The 16654-nt window shown below is 42.5% G+C and overlaps 1 protein-coding gene across 9 annotated transcripts in view; it reads left to right on the forward strand.

Moving 5' to 3' along the window:
• dagla (diacylglycerol lipase, alpha) overlaps positions 1-16654 on the forward strand; it is a 485173-nt gene that overhangs the window by 242419 nt on the left and 226100 nt on the right. The window contains exon 1 of one of the 9 annotated variants that reach the window (XM_078549083.1): positions 4074-4220. The exons of the other annotated variants lie outside the window; for them this stretch is intronic. The gene's annotated coding sequence lies outside the window, so the exon portion shown is untranslated. Of the gene's footprint in view, positions 1-4073; positions 4221-16654 lie in introns of those variants that run through there. 9 annotated transcript variants of the gene reach the window in all.

Here is a 16654-nt window from a genome sequence, read left to right on the forward strand (position 1 = left end):
CCAAGTTAGGATAGTGAGTGGCTTGGAGCAGAATTTCCAGGTGGTGGTGTTCCCATGTGTCTGCTGCCCTTGTCCTTCTAGATGGCAGTGGTCATGGTTTGGAAGGTGCTGTGTAAGGAGCCATGGTGAGTTTCTGCGGTGCCTCTTGTAGATGGTACACACTGCTGCCACTGTGCGTCAGTGGTGGAGAGAGTGAATGTTTGAGGATGGGGTGCCAATCAAGTAGGCTGCTTTATCCTGGATGGTGTCAAGCTTCTTGAGTATTGTTGGAGCTGCATTCATCCAGGCAATTGGAGAGTATTGCATCACACTCCTGACTTGTGCCTTGTCGATGGTGGACAGGCTTTGGGGAGTCAGAAGGTGAGATACTCATCGCAAGATTTCTAGCCTCTGACCTACTCTTGTAGCTACAGTATTTATATGGCTAGTCCAGTTCAGTTTATGGTCAATGGTAACCCCCAGGATTTTAAAAGTGGAGGATCCAGCGATGGCAATGCCATTGAATGTCAAGGGGCAATGGGTAGATCCTCTTGTTGGAGATGGTCATTGCCTGGCACTTGTGTGGCATGAATGTTACTTGCCAGTTGTCAGCACAAGCCTAGATATTGTCCAGGTCTTGCTGCATTTGGACATGGGCTACTTCACTATCTGAGGAGTCATGAATGGTGCTGAACATTGCACAATCATCAGCAAACATCTTCACTTCTGACCTTATGATGGAAGGAAGGTCATTGGTGAAGCAGCTGAAGATGATTGGGCCTAGCACACTACCCTGAGGAATTCCTGCAGTGATGTTCTGGAATTGAGATGATTGATCTCCAACAACCACAACCATCTTCCTTTGTGCTAGGTATGACTCCAACCAGCGGAGAGTTTTCCCCCTGATTCCCATTGACTCCAGTTTGGCTAGGGCTGCTTGATGCCACACTCAGCCAAATGCTGCCTTGATATCAAGGGCAGTCGCTCTCGCCTCATCTCTGGACTTCAGCACTTTTGCCCATTTTTGAATCCAGGCTGTAATGACGCCAGAAGCTGAGTGATCCTGGCAGAACCTAAACTGAGCATCAGCTAAGCAGGTGCCGCTTGATAGCACTGTTGGTGACCCTTTCCATCACTTTACTGATGATCGAGAGTAGACTGATGGGGCGGTAGTTGGCCAGGTTGGATTTGTCCTCCTTTTGGACATACCTGTGCAATTTTCCACATTGCTGGGTAGATGCTAGTGTTGTAGCTGTGCTGGAACAGCTTGGCTAGGGGCGTGGAAAGTTCTGGATCACAAGTCTTCAGTACTATTGATGGAATATTTGTCAGGGCCCATAGCCTTTGCACTATCCAGTGCCTTCCTAGATATCACGTAGAGTGAATCGAATTGGTTGAAGGCTGGCATGTGTGGTGCTGGGGACCTCCCATGGATCATCCACTCGTCAGTTCTGGCTGAAGATTGTTGCAAATGTTTCAGCCTTATCTTTTGCACTGTAGTACAGCCCAGCACTATCCAGCACTATCCCCAGTCCCCATTATTGAGGATGGGGATATTTGTGGAGCCTCCTCCTCCAGTAAGTTGTTTAATTGTCCACCACCATTCACGACTGGATGTGGCAGGACTGCATAACTTAGATCTGATTCGTTGCTGAGGAATCGCTTAGCTCTGTCTGTTGCTGGTTATGCTGTTTGGCATGCAAGTAGTCCTATGTTTTAGCTTAACCAGATTGACACCTCATTTTTAAGTATGCATGGTGCTGCTCCTGGCATGCCCTCCAGCGCTCTTCATTGAACCAGGGTTGATTCCCTGGTTTGATGGTAATGGTAGAGTGGGGAATAGGCCGGGCCATGAGGTTACAGATTGTGGGGTTGAGTATATTTCTGCTGCTGCTGATGGTCCATACGCCTCATGGATGCCCAGTCATGAGTTGCTAGATCTGTTCGAAATCTATCCCATTTAGCACGATGATAGCGCCACGCAACACGCTGGAGGGTATTCTCAAAGTGAAGACAGGACTTAGTCTCCACAAGGACCTGTGTGGTGGTCACTCCTACTGATATTGTCATGGACAGATGCATCTGCGGCAGGCAACTTGGTGAGGATAAGGTCAAGTATGTATTTCCCTCTTGTTGGTTCCCTCACCGCCAGCTGCAGACCCAGTCTAGCAGCTATGTTATTTGTTATCTGATGATAAACGTTATATGCATTGTAACCATCATTGTACATATTGCCCATTACCAGCTCTGAATTAGTAATCAGGGAGTGAATGGCAATCTAGCCAAGAACTGTCAAATGACAGATACATTCACCTTTCTACCTACAAGTTTTCATTCAGTTTCTGTTAAATTTAAAGTGATGGCTGGGCTGCGTGGAGTGGGTGGGAATTTACGCACACATATACAACCATTACATTGGAACCTGTAAGGAAATCTACCATTGACTACAAGTAATTATAATCAATATGAATATCTCATTTCCTGTACATCGGAATGTTCAGTTTTCTGGTGCATTAAGAAGAAAGAAAGGGCATAGATCCAATAAGTAAGGTGTCCACCAACTATATTATGTTGGGATTTGCTTGACATTCATATTTGGGTGCATATCTGGGACCAAGTTAGGTATATGACTGGTCAGATCAAGTAGGAGGAGGTGTTCACTTCTCACTTTCCAGGTCACCTGACCATTGGATGTCTCAGTGAGGATAGCACCAAATGTTGGACCTTACAGTGGGAGCAGAATCCCAGAAATAACACAAAGTTGCATCTTGCAAGCACATACTGTCCGACATCTGAAGTTTTTTTACGACCGCCCCCACCACTCATCCAACCCCCAGGGTGTTTTTGAGCCTCTGGTGTTCTTTGGCTATGGCTCGAAAGTTGCACACCTCCTTCTGTCCCTGGATCTCCAAGTAAGGCCCTGCCAGGGGGTATTTTTATGCTACTCTCTGCTAGATTCTGCTTTTGTCTAATATGCTTGGAAATAAATTGTTCTATCAGTTTTTCCTAAATGCCACAGTCTGATAGGGCGGATCGGAACACATGCTGTGGATCTCACAGACTGTGAAATTGAGTAAAAAGTGACGGGAGAAACAAAAAAAATTAAACACCCACCAAAGTTCCATTCTGTTCTCACTCCAGTTAATCATACAGAATAATGCTTATGCACTGTCACTTCCAAGTCTCCCTTCATCCCTTTCACCACCCTGTTTCCCCACTGCAAATGCACACACCCCTCTGGGATTGTGAAAATGCAGCTTGTTTGTCTTAGGGTGGGATCAGTGCCAAAATTTTCAAGGTTCAACATTTGTTATTCTAATAAATCTGAGTCGCAATTATAATCAGCAGAAAGTGAATTTAGAATATGCAGATTTGGAAAATATACATTTTCTAAAACTATACAGGTCCCTTTCTGCTGCTGTAACTGGTGAGTCACCAGAATGATTCATACCTGTGTGCCCCTTTTTTGGTTCATTAACACAAAAATCTGCTGCACTAAACAAATTTTGTGGCTTTTACAGCAATGTCTTTAACTTCATAACTTTTTAATGCCTGGAGATGTCACAGAAGTCCTTTCCCTACCCCCACCTATAGCAGTCAGCCCTTCAAAAATTTTAGTGTGTTATGGATAATTGGTGTCTGAAAATCCAGACAATGATGCTGTTCATAGCCAATTATTCTGCTTGCTGAATGGGCTTCTTGTGTCAGAATGCATTGTGAAGGGCTGTGGATCAATAAGCTTCATTAAATTTTTATAAAAAAAGCTTCTGTCTAGCATAAAAACTGCATGGAAGTCAACAACACAATTTTTTATTTAATACAAAAGTAATTCTGCCTGTGTTTGCTTCTTTGGTTTTCTTTCTGATTTTCCATGTTAGTAACGGCTGTTGCTTAGTGATGCACACTGCAGCAGGTTGCAGGAGAGGAACTTCCAAATTCTTCTCATTGCTTTTGAGTTTGTCCTGACGTCATTTCCTTTCTAAAGTCAGAGCTTTGCCTGTTGCTAGTTTGAACATTGTCCTGAGGAAAAAATGCACCACTGTCGAATGTCTTTGCTTTTTCAGTCGCATCTGACAACTTTTTTGCTACTCTTTTGTGTAGTCTACCCCTCAGACTTTTCAGGTTTAATAATTGATTCCCCACCACTGGAATTGAAACGGCTCACAGGTGTAGACTAATGGATTGAAGTGAAGCAGTGTGCGAACAGAACGTGTCACAGGGCGTGGGACTGTAGATTTAAGGTATTTAAACTATGAAGCATTTAACCTGAGTTCTTTCTGAAGTGCAAGCTAAATATTAATTTTTGCTTTTTAAAGATACTGAATTTGCTTTCCAATTCCTGATTATGCACATGGATGGAAGAAATCCACCAATTGCCTTTCTGGCAATTCATGAAGAAATTGTAATCGCTCTACATTTATGGTTAATTGTGAATTTCCTTCAGAAGTGACAATATATTAGGCAATAGTTGATTATTTTAAAACTATGAGGGAGCTTTTCTGGTTTCTGTCCAGGTTCACTAAATTGTATGAGTGCAAGATATATCAGAAAATTAGGTGGGTTGAAATGCATGCCTGTAAAGGAACTCAACTAATTTTTCTCCCATTCATTTGAATGGAAGAAACATGAGGTTGTTTCCTTTTCAGGAATTGACCCAGACTTAATAACTTTCTGATATATGCTGCACTCAGATGCAGAGACCCATGAAAATCTACCACTATTTTCCCACTTCCTCTCTTAAAGATTTTGCTTCATTTTTGGAGTATAATTTCATGGGCATTGCCAGATCTCTTGTACCTTCCTAGTAGTGGCTTTTCATGTGCAAGCCTATTCACTCGATAGAATCAGGTTATTTGATCTTGGAGGAGCATCACAGCTGAACCAGACCTGGTCTTCAGCTGACATCTACTTACATTTTTAATCAAAGATTGCTGGATGGTAATCAGGAGTGAAAACCTAAGGTTAATTTAAGCTAACCCTCAACTCAATAACACTGATTGTAGCATGCTCTGTGTTACCCTGGCTGATATGAGCTAGCATTGCACAGACTAAAGATCAACCTTAGAGCTTAATTTGATAGTAAGATCAGCGTCATCAGGCACTGAAATTCATATGCCATGTTAAATATTTGTGTAGTAGGCAGAATGTCTTTTAGGCTTGATGGCAACATCTGGATGTTTTAAAGTCAAATATTGATGGATATTAGTTAATAGGGAGAACCCTGGTAAATGGACTGTTATAATTTGCTAATTGTGTTATGTCTTCTCAATTAAATGTTGAAGTACTAATCAGTTCTCTTGCAAAGCTAATCGTGCATCAGTTGCGTACTTATTGTGACAGAGAGTTTGGCTATTTTCATGAAAGTTTTATATTCATTGGCTGGAATATTTCTTTCAGGAGAGTAATGAATGGTGGAATAGACCACACTTTATTTTGCAAAAATATAAGTTATTTGATACTTAAAATGGCAGGGTTGCCTGTAGTGTTTCAGCAAAGCATGGTGGCGAGTGCTGCTGGTGGACCTCCCTGTGAATATAGTTCATTTAGAATGTAAGGAAGGTTCTAGAAAAAAAAATCCCATTTAAAAGACTTCTGATTAAGGTAAAAACTGACAGCAATTTAGACTAGAGCTTGCCACTTAAGTAAAATACAAATAAAAAATTGAACTAGAGAGTGCTTAGTGTGATGCCACATTAGGAAGTATTCAATATTGCTGAAAAAAGAGACATGTCAGCTTTTCGCCTTGCACTCTTCTGGACACTTTGTAAGAATGCCAATATAGGGGGAAGGCAGCAATTTATACTGTATATGAAAAGAGTGCTGATTGGTTGGCAAATGAACTCTGAATGGTAGAGGCGTTGTCATGGAGAATTCACCAATGATGGTAACTGACAGTTAACTGCCAAGCATTGTTTGAAATTTAAAACAGGCAGCTTGACTCTGATTGGTCAAGGCATTGCCCTGAGGAATGAGTCAGCGAATGGCTGTCACTTATTTTGTTTAGCTGAAACAGGCTCAATGTATGTACATGTTCTTTCTGTCTGCATTGTATGTATTGGAAGCTACATATATTAATACACAAAGCCCTGGTCTTTGCAGACAGAAAGAACATGTACATACATTGTGCCTGCTTCAGCCAAACAAAATAAGTGACATTCGCTGACTCATTCCTCAGGGCAATGCCTTGACCAATCAGAGTCAACCTACCTGGTTTAAATTTCAGTGTCAGTCACCATCACTGGTGCATTCTCCATGGCAATGCCTCTACCAATCAGAATCCACTTGCCAACCAATCAGCACTCTCTTCACATACAGTAGATATTGTTGCCTTGAAGAGTGCAAGACGATAAGCTTTGACAAGTTTCTTTTTTCAGCAATACTCAAGAATTGAATGTAGTTCTACAGGTGTTCGTAGTTATATTTCAAAATGCACATTATAATGACCTGGATAATGAAAATAAGTGTAAGCTGATGAAATTTGTTGGCAACATAAAGTTAGGCAAAAGAGTGGGATCAGAGGGTCTCCCTCATCCTGACAACACCTTGCACTTTCCATTCCATGCAGTGACTATACTTTTTGACTGATGGCTGTCTATTCCATTCCTCAATCCCCCTACCCTGGCTGATCTGAATTATCCTTTCTCCTCCTCCCTAAACCTCCTTATCTCCTCCCCACACTACTACTTTCCTTTTTCTTCCTGTTTCTGCTCCCATTCCCGACATTGGTTCCATTATTCCACCCTCTAACTCTGCGTAAGCTGAAGATTCAAATTGGTCTTGCCTATATTTCGGGAATGCCACAGGAGATCAACGAGCAATAAATGACAATGAATTCACCATTGTTATCAATTTTGAGGCTTTGTATGTTGACATTTTATCATTTTGAGGATATTTTTAGCACATATATCAAAGCAATGTGCTAACATGTAGGAACTTGCACTCTGTGGAGTTCATTGCGATAATATTATTAAGTATCTATTTTATATCCTGTTAGAAATATAAATATGCATCAAAACTAAATAGAAGCAAAAAATGCTGGAAAAATTCAGGTTGCAGGGCAGAAAAGTGAACTGAACATGACACCGTGGTACTGAAACCATTCAAGTGAGGGGAGTTAATAGGAACGTATAGTAGTAGGAGACCATATAGTTGGGGAAGGGGGGGGTGGCGTTGAGACAGTTGTCAGCAGTTGAGAGTGAGTGTCCATCCGGCTGTGTTGCCAGCCCAGTGCCAGGATTTGTGATGTCTGCTTGAGGCTGGAGAGGAACTTGCAGTGGAGGGGGAGGATCAAATGTTTGTGATCAATGTTGGTACCAACCACATAGATAGGACTAGGAAAGAGGCTCTGCTCAGGGATTGTGAGCAGCAACTGGCCAAATTAAAGAGCCAAACCTCAAAGTAAATAATCTTTGGAATATTTCCTGAGCAAATTGGCGTAGGATAAATAACATTAGAGAAATGAATGCGTGGCTCAAAGACTGGTGAGGGAGCAATGGGCTTTGATTCATGGGGCACTGACACCAGTACTGGGGAAAGTGAGAGCTGTATCATTGGGACAGGCTTGACCTGATCTGTTCTGGGACCAGTGTTCTGGCAAGTTGTATAACTAGAGCGGTAGAGAGGACTTTAAACTAAATAGTGGGGGAAGGGATTGCGTGAGAGGAGATGTAGTAAATCAAAGGGTAACAACAAGGTAGCGACTTTGGGTAAAGATAACCAGAGTGTGGCAGGAAGGGACACAGAATATAAACTTGAGTGCACCAACAGATAAAGCCAGCGATTGCAAAAATGGTAAAAAGACAAAGTTAAAGGCTCTGTATCTGAATACGCACAGCATTCCTAACAAAATGCATGAATTGTTAGCACAGATAGAAATAAATATGTATGACCTGATAGCCATCTCAGAGACATAGTTGCATGGTGACCAAGGCTGGGATCTGAATATTGAAGGGCATTTGACACTGTGCAAAGATTGGAGGCTAGGAAAAGGTGGTAGGGTAGCTCCCTTAATTAAGGATGTTGTTAGTATAGTGGTAAAATATGACCTTGGCTTGAAGGAACAAGATGTAGAATCAGTTTGGGTAGAGATAAGAAATAGGAAAGGTAAGAGGTCACTTGTGGGAGTAGCTTCTTGGCCCCCTAACAGTTGTTACACTATAGGACAGAGTATACAAGAAGAAATAAATAGGGCGTGGAAGAAAGGTACTTCAATAATCATGGGTGACTCTAGTCTACATGTAGATTGGAAGAATCAGATTGGCAAAGGAAGCCTGGAAAATGAGTTCAGAGAGTGTATGCGGGTCAGTTTCTTAGAGCAGAATGTTCTAGAGCCAACCAGGGAGCTGGCTATTCTAGACCTGATAATGAGCAATGAGATAGGATTAATCAATAACTTCATGGCAAAAGAGCCTTAAAATGAGGCCAATCGTAACATCATAAAATTTCATGTTTAGTTTGAAGGGGTGAAGTATGGGTCTAAGAGTAGTGTTTTAAATCTGAATAAAGGTAATTATAAGGGTAGGAAAGCAGAGCTAACTAAAGTGAACTGGGAAACTAGTTTAAAAAGTAGGACAGTAGAGAGACAGTAGCAGGCTTTTAAGGAGATAGTTAATAACTCTCAGTAAAGATTTATTCCAGTAAGAAAGAAAGATTCTGAGAAGGATGCATCAACCCTGGCTGAATGAAGAAATTAAGGATTGTATCAAATTGAAAGAAACACTACAAATCTGTGAAGATTAATAGTAGTCAGAAGATTGGTCAGATTTTAAGAACCAGCAAAGAATGACTAAAAAAATAGAGGGAGAAAGTTGAGTATGAGAGAAAGCTAGCTAGTAATGTAGAAACTCTTACTATCTGTTTTTATAAGTATTTAAATAGGAAAAGGGTAACTAAAGCTAGTGTTGTTCTTCTAGAAAGTGAACCTGGGGAATTGATAATGGAGAACAAGGAAATGGTGGAGGCATTGAACAGGTATTTTGTGTCTGTCTTCACTGTAGAAGACTTATAAAAGTTTCCAAAGATACTTGAAAATCAGAAGTTGAACTGGATGGAGTAACTTAAAACAATCACCATCACCAGGGAAAATGTGCTGGGGAAAACTATTAGACCTGAAGGCTGACAAGACCGCAGGACCTGATCCTGCATTTTAGGATCTTTTACTTTATTCATTCATGGGATTTGGATGTTGCTGGCTAGGCTAGCATTTATTCTCCATCCCTAATTGCCCTTGAGAAGGTGGTGGTCGGCTGCCTTTTTGAACTGCTGCAGTCCATGTGGCGTATGTACACCTACAGTGCTGTTAGGGAGGGAGTTCCAGGATTTTGACCCAGCGACAGTGAAGGAACAGCGATATAGTTCCAATTCAGGGTGGTGAGTGGCTTGGAAGGCAACTTCCAGGTGGTGTTGTTCCCATCTACCTGCTGCCCTTGTCCTTCTAGATGGTAGTGATCGTGGGTTTGGAAGGTGCTGTCTAAGAAGCTTTGGTGAATTCCTGCAGTGCACCTTGTAGATGGTGCACACTGCTGTCACTGTGCATTGGTGTTGGAGGGAGTGAATGTTTGTGGATGGGGTGCCACTCAAGCAGGCTGCTTTATCTTGGATGGTGTCGAGTTTCTTGAGTGTTGTTGGAGCTGCACTCATCTGGCAAGTGGAGAGTATTCCATCACAATCTTGACTTGTGCCTTGTAGATGGTGTTAAAAGAAGTGGCTGTGAAGATAGTAGAGGCATTGGTTATATTAATCTTCCAAAATTCCTTGGATTTTGGAAGGGTCCCAGTCGATTGAAAAATAGGTAATGTAATACCTTTATTTAAGAAAGGAGGGAGACAGAAAGCAGGAAACTACAGGCCAGTTAGCCTAACATCTGTCATAGGGAAATTGCTAGAATCCATTATTAAGGAGGTTATAGTAAGATACTTAGAAAATCATAATGTGATCAGGCAGGGTCAACATGGCTTTATGAAAGGGAAATCATGTTTAATTTATTAGATATTTTTGAGGAAGTATCAAGTAATGCGTATAAAGGGGAACCTGTAGATATAGTATACTTGGATTTCCAAAAGGCATTTGACAAAATGGCCCAACAAAGGTTACTACACATGATAAGTGCACGTGGTGTAGAGGGGGGTAACATATTAGCATGGATAAAAGATTGATTAGCTAACAGGAAGCCGACAGTAGGGATAAATGGGTCTTTTTTGGGATGGCAGGACGTAACCAGTAAAATGCCACGGGGATCAGTACTGGGGCTCAACTATTTACAATGATTTGGTTGAAGGGACTGAATGTATGATAGCTAACTTTGCCGATGACACCAAGGTAGGTAGGAAAGTAAGTTGTCAAGAAGAGGTAGAGTCTGCAGAGGGATATAGACAAGGTAAGTGAACAGTATCACAGTATCCTTACAGTGCAGAAGGAACCCATTCAGCCCATTGGGTCTGTACTGGCTCTCTGAAAGAGCATTCCACTGAGTGACACTCCCCTGCCTTATCCCCGTAACCTCGCAAATACGAATATACGAAAAAAATTGGCAGGTGGAATATAGTGTGGGAAAATGTGAACTTGTCTACTTTGGCAAGAAGAATAGAAAAGCAGTATATTATTTGAATGGAGTGCAACTACAGAACGCCACAGTACAGAGGGTGTCCTGGTACATGAATTACAACAAGTTGGTATGCAGATGCAGGAAGTGATTAGGAAGGCAAATGGAATGTTGGCGTTTATTGCAAGGAGAATTAAGTGTCAAACTGAGCAAGTGTTTCTACAGCTATACAGGGCCTTTGTGAGATCGCATCTGGAGTAGTGTGCAGAGTTTTGGTCTTTATCTTTAAGAAAGTATGTAATCCTATTGGAAGTAGTTCAGTGAAGTTTCAATGACTGAAGGGATTGTCTTATGAGGAATGATGGAGCAGGGCGGGCCTATATATCCATTGGATTTTAGATAAATGGGTATGAGAAGTGAACTTATTGAAACATGTAAGATCCTGAAGGGACAGGATAGATGCTGAGAGGATGTTTCCCCTTGTAAGGAAGCCTAAAACTAGGGGATGCAGTTTAAAAATTAGGGGCCTCCCTTTTAAGGTTGAGATGAGCAGAATTTATTTTCTCTCAGAGAGCCGTTAATCTGTGGAATTCTCTACTCCAGAGGGCAGTGGAGGCTGGGTCATTGAATATTTTCAAGGCTGAGTTAGATTTTTGATCATCAAGGGAGTCGTGGTTATGGGAGGCAGACAGAAAAGTGGAGCTGAGGCCACATTCCGATCAGTCATGACCTTATCGAATGGCGGAGCAGACTCGACCGAATGGCCTACTCCTGCTCCCAATTTTTGCTTTCTTGTGAGACTACGATCAAGTGCTATATAAATGAAAATAATTTCTTTCTATGCTCAAAAACTTGATTTATTTTCTTTTGAGACCATTTATAGAAGTGTGTTTGCATTTATATAGCACCTGATCACATCCTTGGGACATTCCATTGTTCAAAGGATATTTTGTATCTGCCTAAATACACAGATGGAGTTTTGTTTCAAAAATATAAAAACAAAAAACTACTGCGGATGCTGGAAATCCAAAACAAAAACAGAATTACCTGGAAAAACTCAGCAGGTCTGGCAGCATCGGTGGAGAAGAAAAGAGTCGACGTTTCGAGTCCACATGACCCTTCAACAGAACTGAAGTATAGTTAGGAGAGGGGTGAAATATAAGCTGGTTTAAGGTGGGGGGCGGGGGAGAGAAGTTGAGGGTGGGGTGGTTGTAGGGACAAGCAAGCAGTGATAGAAGCAGATAATCAAAAGATGTCATAGACAAAAGGATCAAAGAGGTGTTGAAGGTGGTGATATTATCTAAGAAAAGTGCTAATTAAGAATGGATGGCAGGACCCTCAAGGTACGGCTCTAGTGGGGATGGGGTGGAAAGACTGACAAGGTATTAGTTGTAGATTTAAAAATAATGGAAATAGGTGGGAAAAGAAAAATCTATATAAATTATTGAAAAAACAAAAGGGAGGGAGAAGAAACAGGGTGGGGATGGGGGGGAGGGAGTTTAAGATCTAAAGTTGTTGAATTCAATATTCAGCCCGGAAGGCTGTAAAGTGCCTAGTCGGAAGATGAGGTGCTGTTCCTCCAGTTTGCGTTGGGCTTCACTGGAACAATGCAGCAAGCCAAGGACAGATATGTGGGCAAGAGAGCAGGGTAGAGTGTTAAAATGGCAAGCGACAGGGAGGTTTGGGTCTTTCTTGTGGACAGACCGCAGGTGTTCTGCAAAGCGGTCGCCCAGTTTGCGTTTGGTCTCTCCAATGTAGAGGAGACCGCATTGGGAGCAACGAATGCAGTAGAATAAGTTAGGGGGAATGCAAGTGAAATGCTGCTTCACTTGAAAGGAGTGTTTGGGCCCTTGGACGGTGAGGAGAGAGGAAGTGAAGGGGCAGGTGTTGCATCTTCTGCGTGGGCATGGGGAGGTGGCATAGGTGGGGGCTGAGGAGTAGGGGGTGATGGAGGAGTGGACCAGGGTGTCCCGGAGGGAATGATCCCTACGGAATGCCGCCGGGGGGGTGAAGGGAAGATGTGTTTGGTGGTGGCATCATCCTAGAGTTGGCGGAAATGGCGGAGGATGATCCTTTGAATGCGGAGGCTGGTGGGGTGATAAGTGAGGACAAGGGGGACCCTATCATGTTTCTGGGAGGGAGGAGTAGGCGTGAGGGCGGATGCGCGTGATATGGGCCGGACACAGTTGAGGGCCCTGTCAACGACCGTGGGTGGAAAACCTCGGTTAAGGAAGAAGGAGGACATGTCAGAGGAGCTGTTTTTGAAGGTAGCGTCATCAGAACAGATGCGACGGAGGCGAAGGAACTGAGAGAATGGGATGGAGTCCTTACAGGAAGCGGGGTGTGAGGAGCTGTAGTGGAGGTAGCTGTGGGAGTCGGTAGGCTTGTAATGGATATTGGTGGACAGTCTATCATCAGAAATTGAGACAGAGAGGTCAAGGAAGGGAAGAGAAGTGTCAGAGATGGACCATGTGAAAATGATGGAGGGGTGGAGATTGGAAGCAAAATTAATAAATTTTTCCAGGTCCCGACGAGAGCATGAAGCAGCACCGAAGTAATCATCGATGTACTGGAGAAAGAGTTGTGGGAGGGGGCTGGAGTAGGACTGGAGTAGGACAGGTGTAGAGGGATTGGACATCCATGGTGAAGAGGAAGCGGTTGGGGCCAGGGAACTGGAAATTGTTGATGTGACGTAAGGTGTCAGAGGAATCACGGATGTAGGTGGGAAGGGACTGGACAAGGGGAGAGAGAAGGGAGTTTTGTTTCAACTATTATGAGCAATACAAAATAATTAATCATAAGGGGATTTCATAAAAGTGCAATTTACTGTCATATAATGAAGCTTATGGTGGAGTGTAAGATTAGAACAGCAGTCTCATTTCTCCTTCCCCCTTATGGATTTGTGGTCAAAGGAATGTGTAATATTGAGTCATACAGATCAGAACATTCCATGTTCAATTTCCATTTAATTACAATGAATTTACTGATAAGAGTTGGGTTATTACTTGTAGTCTCAGTAACCCTATGCCAAGATGGGGAGGGTGGGGGGGAGTCTGTCTTTGTGTGTGCGGTACGTGTGTGTATGTGTGTGTAATATATCAGGCAAGGACAAGACTGACACTTTCAGGACAGGAGGGGGATAAGAGATCTCTCTCAATGTATTTTCAACTATTACAATAGCCAACAACACTGATCAACAATAATGTAAGTGCAATGTATTTCGGAAAATTGCAATTAATTGGCATACACAATTTAGTGCAGCATCAGAATTTACTTTTGAATAATGTTTAGATACAGATACTACCAATGACATTGTCAAAGTTGGAGCATTTTGCAATTCTGTTGCTAACATGGGGGCAGCATGAGCTCCTTTTAATGACCTGTTAGGCAGCGGCACCAGCACCCTCAGGTGAACAATTTACATTTATGTAGAGCTTTTAATCCCAAAGAGCTTCGAAAGAGTAGTATCAAACAAAATTTGACACTGAGTATATGAAGAGATAGTGGGACAGATGAGCAGAAGCTTGGTCACATGGTTAGACATTAAGGAGCACATTACAAAGCCAAGAGAGAGGTGGAAAAATTTAGGGTACAAATTCCAGAACTTATGGCCTTTGCAGTTGAAGGCATGGTTCCAAATGGTGTAGTGATTTAAAATTGTGGATACTCAAGAGACTAGGATTAGAAGAATACAGAGATCTCAAAGAGTTATAAGCTTGGAGCAGGTTACAGAGATAGCAAGAGAATTGAAAACAAGATCAGAATGAAAAAATTGAGTCACTGCTGGACCTCGAGATAGTGTAGGTCATTCAGCATGGGCGATGGGTGAATGGGACTTGGTGCGAGTAGGACACGGGCTGCAAAGCTTTGGATGAACTTAATTTTATGGAGGATGGAAGAAAGTAGGCCAGTTCAGAGAGGATTGGAATAGTGAAGTCTAGAGGCAACAAAGACATGAATGAAGGTATCAGCAGTGGATGAGCTGAAGCAGGGACAGAGATGCCGATGTTATGGAGGTAGAAGTAGGTGGTCTTGGTAATTTCTTTTTTATTCATTCGTGGGATTTCCTGGCTGAGTGGAGAGATTGGTATGGTCAACTATATCAAAGACAACATACTGGTCTAAAATGAGGGGGGATGATTATCATGGTCACAATAACATAGGATGCCATTTGTAACTTTGATAAAGGCCATTTCAGTGCAGTAACCTGGTCAAAAACCTGATTGGTGGTTTTCAAATATGGAGTTGTAGGAAAGTTGGGCAGAGATTTAAAAGGCATCAACATGTTCCTGGGCTTTGGAGAGAAAAAGGAGGTTGGAGATGGAGTTGTAAGGACAAATATGTCAAGGGTGTATTGTTTCTGTAAGTGACATATTTGAAGGGAGCAGTACCTGCGGAAAAGGCACGATTAACAATATGAACTAACGTGGGAGCCAGGGAGAGAGGTTGAGTGAACTCAGCAAAGAGGACATAATGAGTTCAGGTCGAGGTTCAAATGACCGATTCTTTGTTAGTTCAGCTTCAATCTCAAGACATGATGCCCTCTTTCCTCTTGAGTTCATCCAACTTCCCTTCATGACCCATCTGCCAGGTTTCTGTCAAGGCCACGATGCCTGTGCAATCATCCACAATAAGCTCATGGATGGCAAGGGTATTGTTCACAAGTGAATGGACATTTTGGAGGGAGATGCAAAGAGAGGCAGTAATAGCTGATCTTCTGGCAGTGTCCATGTGGCGATGGGTAAGGGAACTGGGAAACATTATGACTAGATTAGTCCCCAGTGATTATGTATGGGTGGGAAGGTCAGCAAGAGGGTAGGAGCTGGGGCAGTTGGGATTGCTGCTCAAAAGGATGCAGCAACGAGTGCCTCAATTGGGGAATGAAGCTGTCAACTTATCTAAGAGGGAAGTCAAACCTGGGATACAGTCAGGAGAGAAGGAAGGTCAAGGAGTGTTGAAGGGGTAAGGGAGGGATTTGGAAGGGAAAACCAGCTGAGAGGGGAGGGATGAAAGGAGACATAATGACAGGTTATAGGGGCCAAGGAGGGGGAAAGAGAAAATAAAGAAGAAAAGGAGAAATGTAAAAAAAAGAAGCATATGATCTAAATGGTGAGAGGTTGCAGAGCTCTGAGATACAGAGGGATATGGGTCTCCTAGTGTATGAATAGCAAAAGGTTAGTATGCAGGTACAGCAAGTAATTAGGAAAGCAAATAGAATGCTATCATTTATTGTAAAGGGAATTGAATGTAAGAATAGGGGAGGTTATGCTTCAGTTATGCAAGGCATTGGTGAGACCACACCTGGAGCACTGTGTACAGTATTGTTCTCCTTGTTTAAGGGAGAATGTAAATGCATTGGAAGCAGTTCAGAGAAGGTTTACTAGACTAATACCTGGAATGGGCAGGTTGTCTTTTGAAGAAAGGCTGGACAGGTTAGACTTGTATCTGCTGGAGTTTAGAAGAGTAAGAGGTGACTTGATTGAAACATATAAGATCCTGAAATAACTTGACAGGGTGGATGTGGAAAGGATGTTTCCTCTTGTGGGAGAATCTAGAACTAGGCATCACTGTTTAAAATAAAGGGGCCACCCATTTAAGACGGAAATGAGGAGAATTTTTTTCTCTCAGAGAGTCGTGAGTCTTTGGAACCCTCTTCCTCAAAAGGTGGAGGAGGCAGAATCTTTGAATATTTTTAAGGCAGAGGTAGATAGATTTTTGCCAAGCAAGGGGATGAAAGGTTTTTAGGGGTAGGCAGGAATGTGGAGTTGAGCTTAAAATCAGATCAGCCATGATCTTATTGAATGCTGGAGCAGGTTCAAAGGGCCAAGTGGCCTATTCCTTCTAAGTTATATGTTCGTATAACTGCTTAGCTTGTGTTCAGGGTAGCAATCAAAACAGACATGTGAATGGACACGGAAACTCAAGTTGCACAAATAAAGTTAAATAGCAACATTAGAATAGGTATATCCTGGCAATAAACTGAGAACCGAGAATAAACTATTGGGTGAGATTTAATATGTGTGACGGGGGTCTTGCTCATTGGTTGGCGAACCAGTGGGAACCTCACATTGCTTCTTTTCCAGAAGCCCGATGGCATTACAAAGTAATCGGGCATTTACCTGGACAACGTTGGAC

Source organism: Cetorhinus maximus, chromosome 9 (genome assembly GCF_964194155.1).
Source record: "Cetorhinus maximus chromosome 9, sCetMax3.hap1.1, whole genome shotgun sequence".
NCBI classification, from domain to species: Eukaryota; Metazoa; Chordata; class Chondrichthyes; order Lamniformes; family Cetorhinidae; genus Cetorhinus; species Cetorhinus maximus.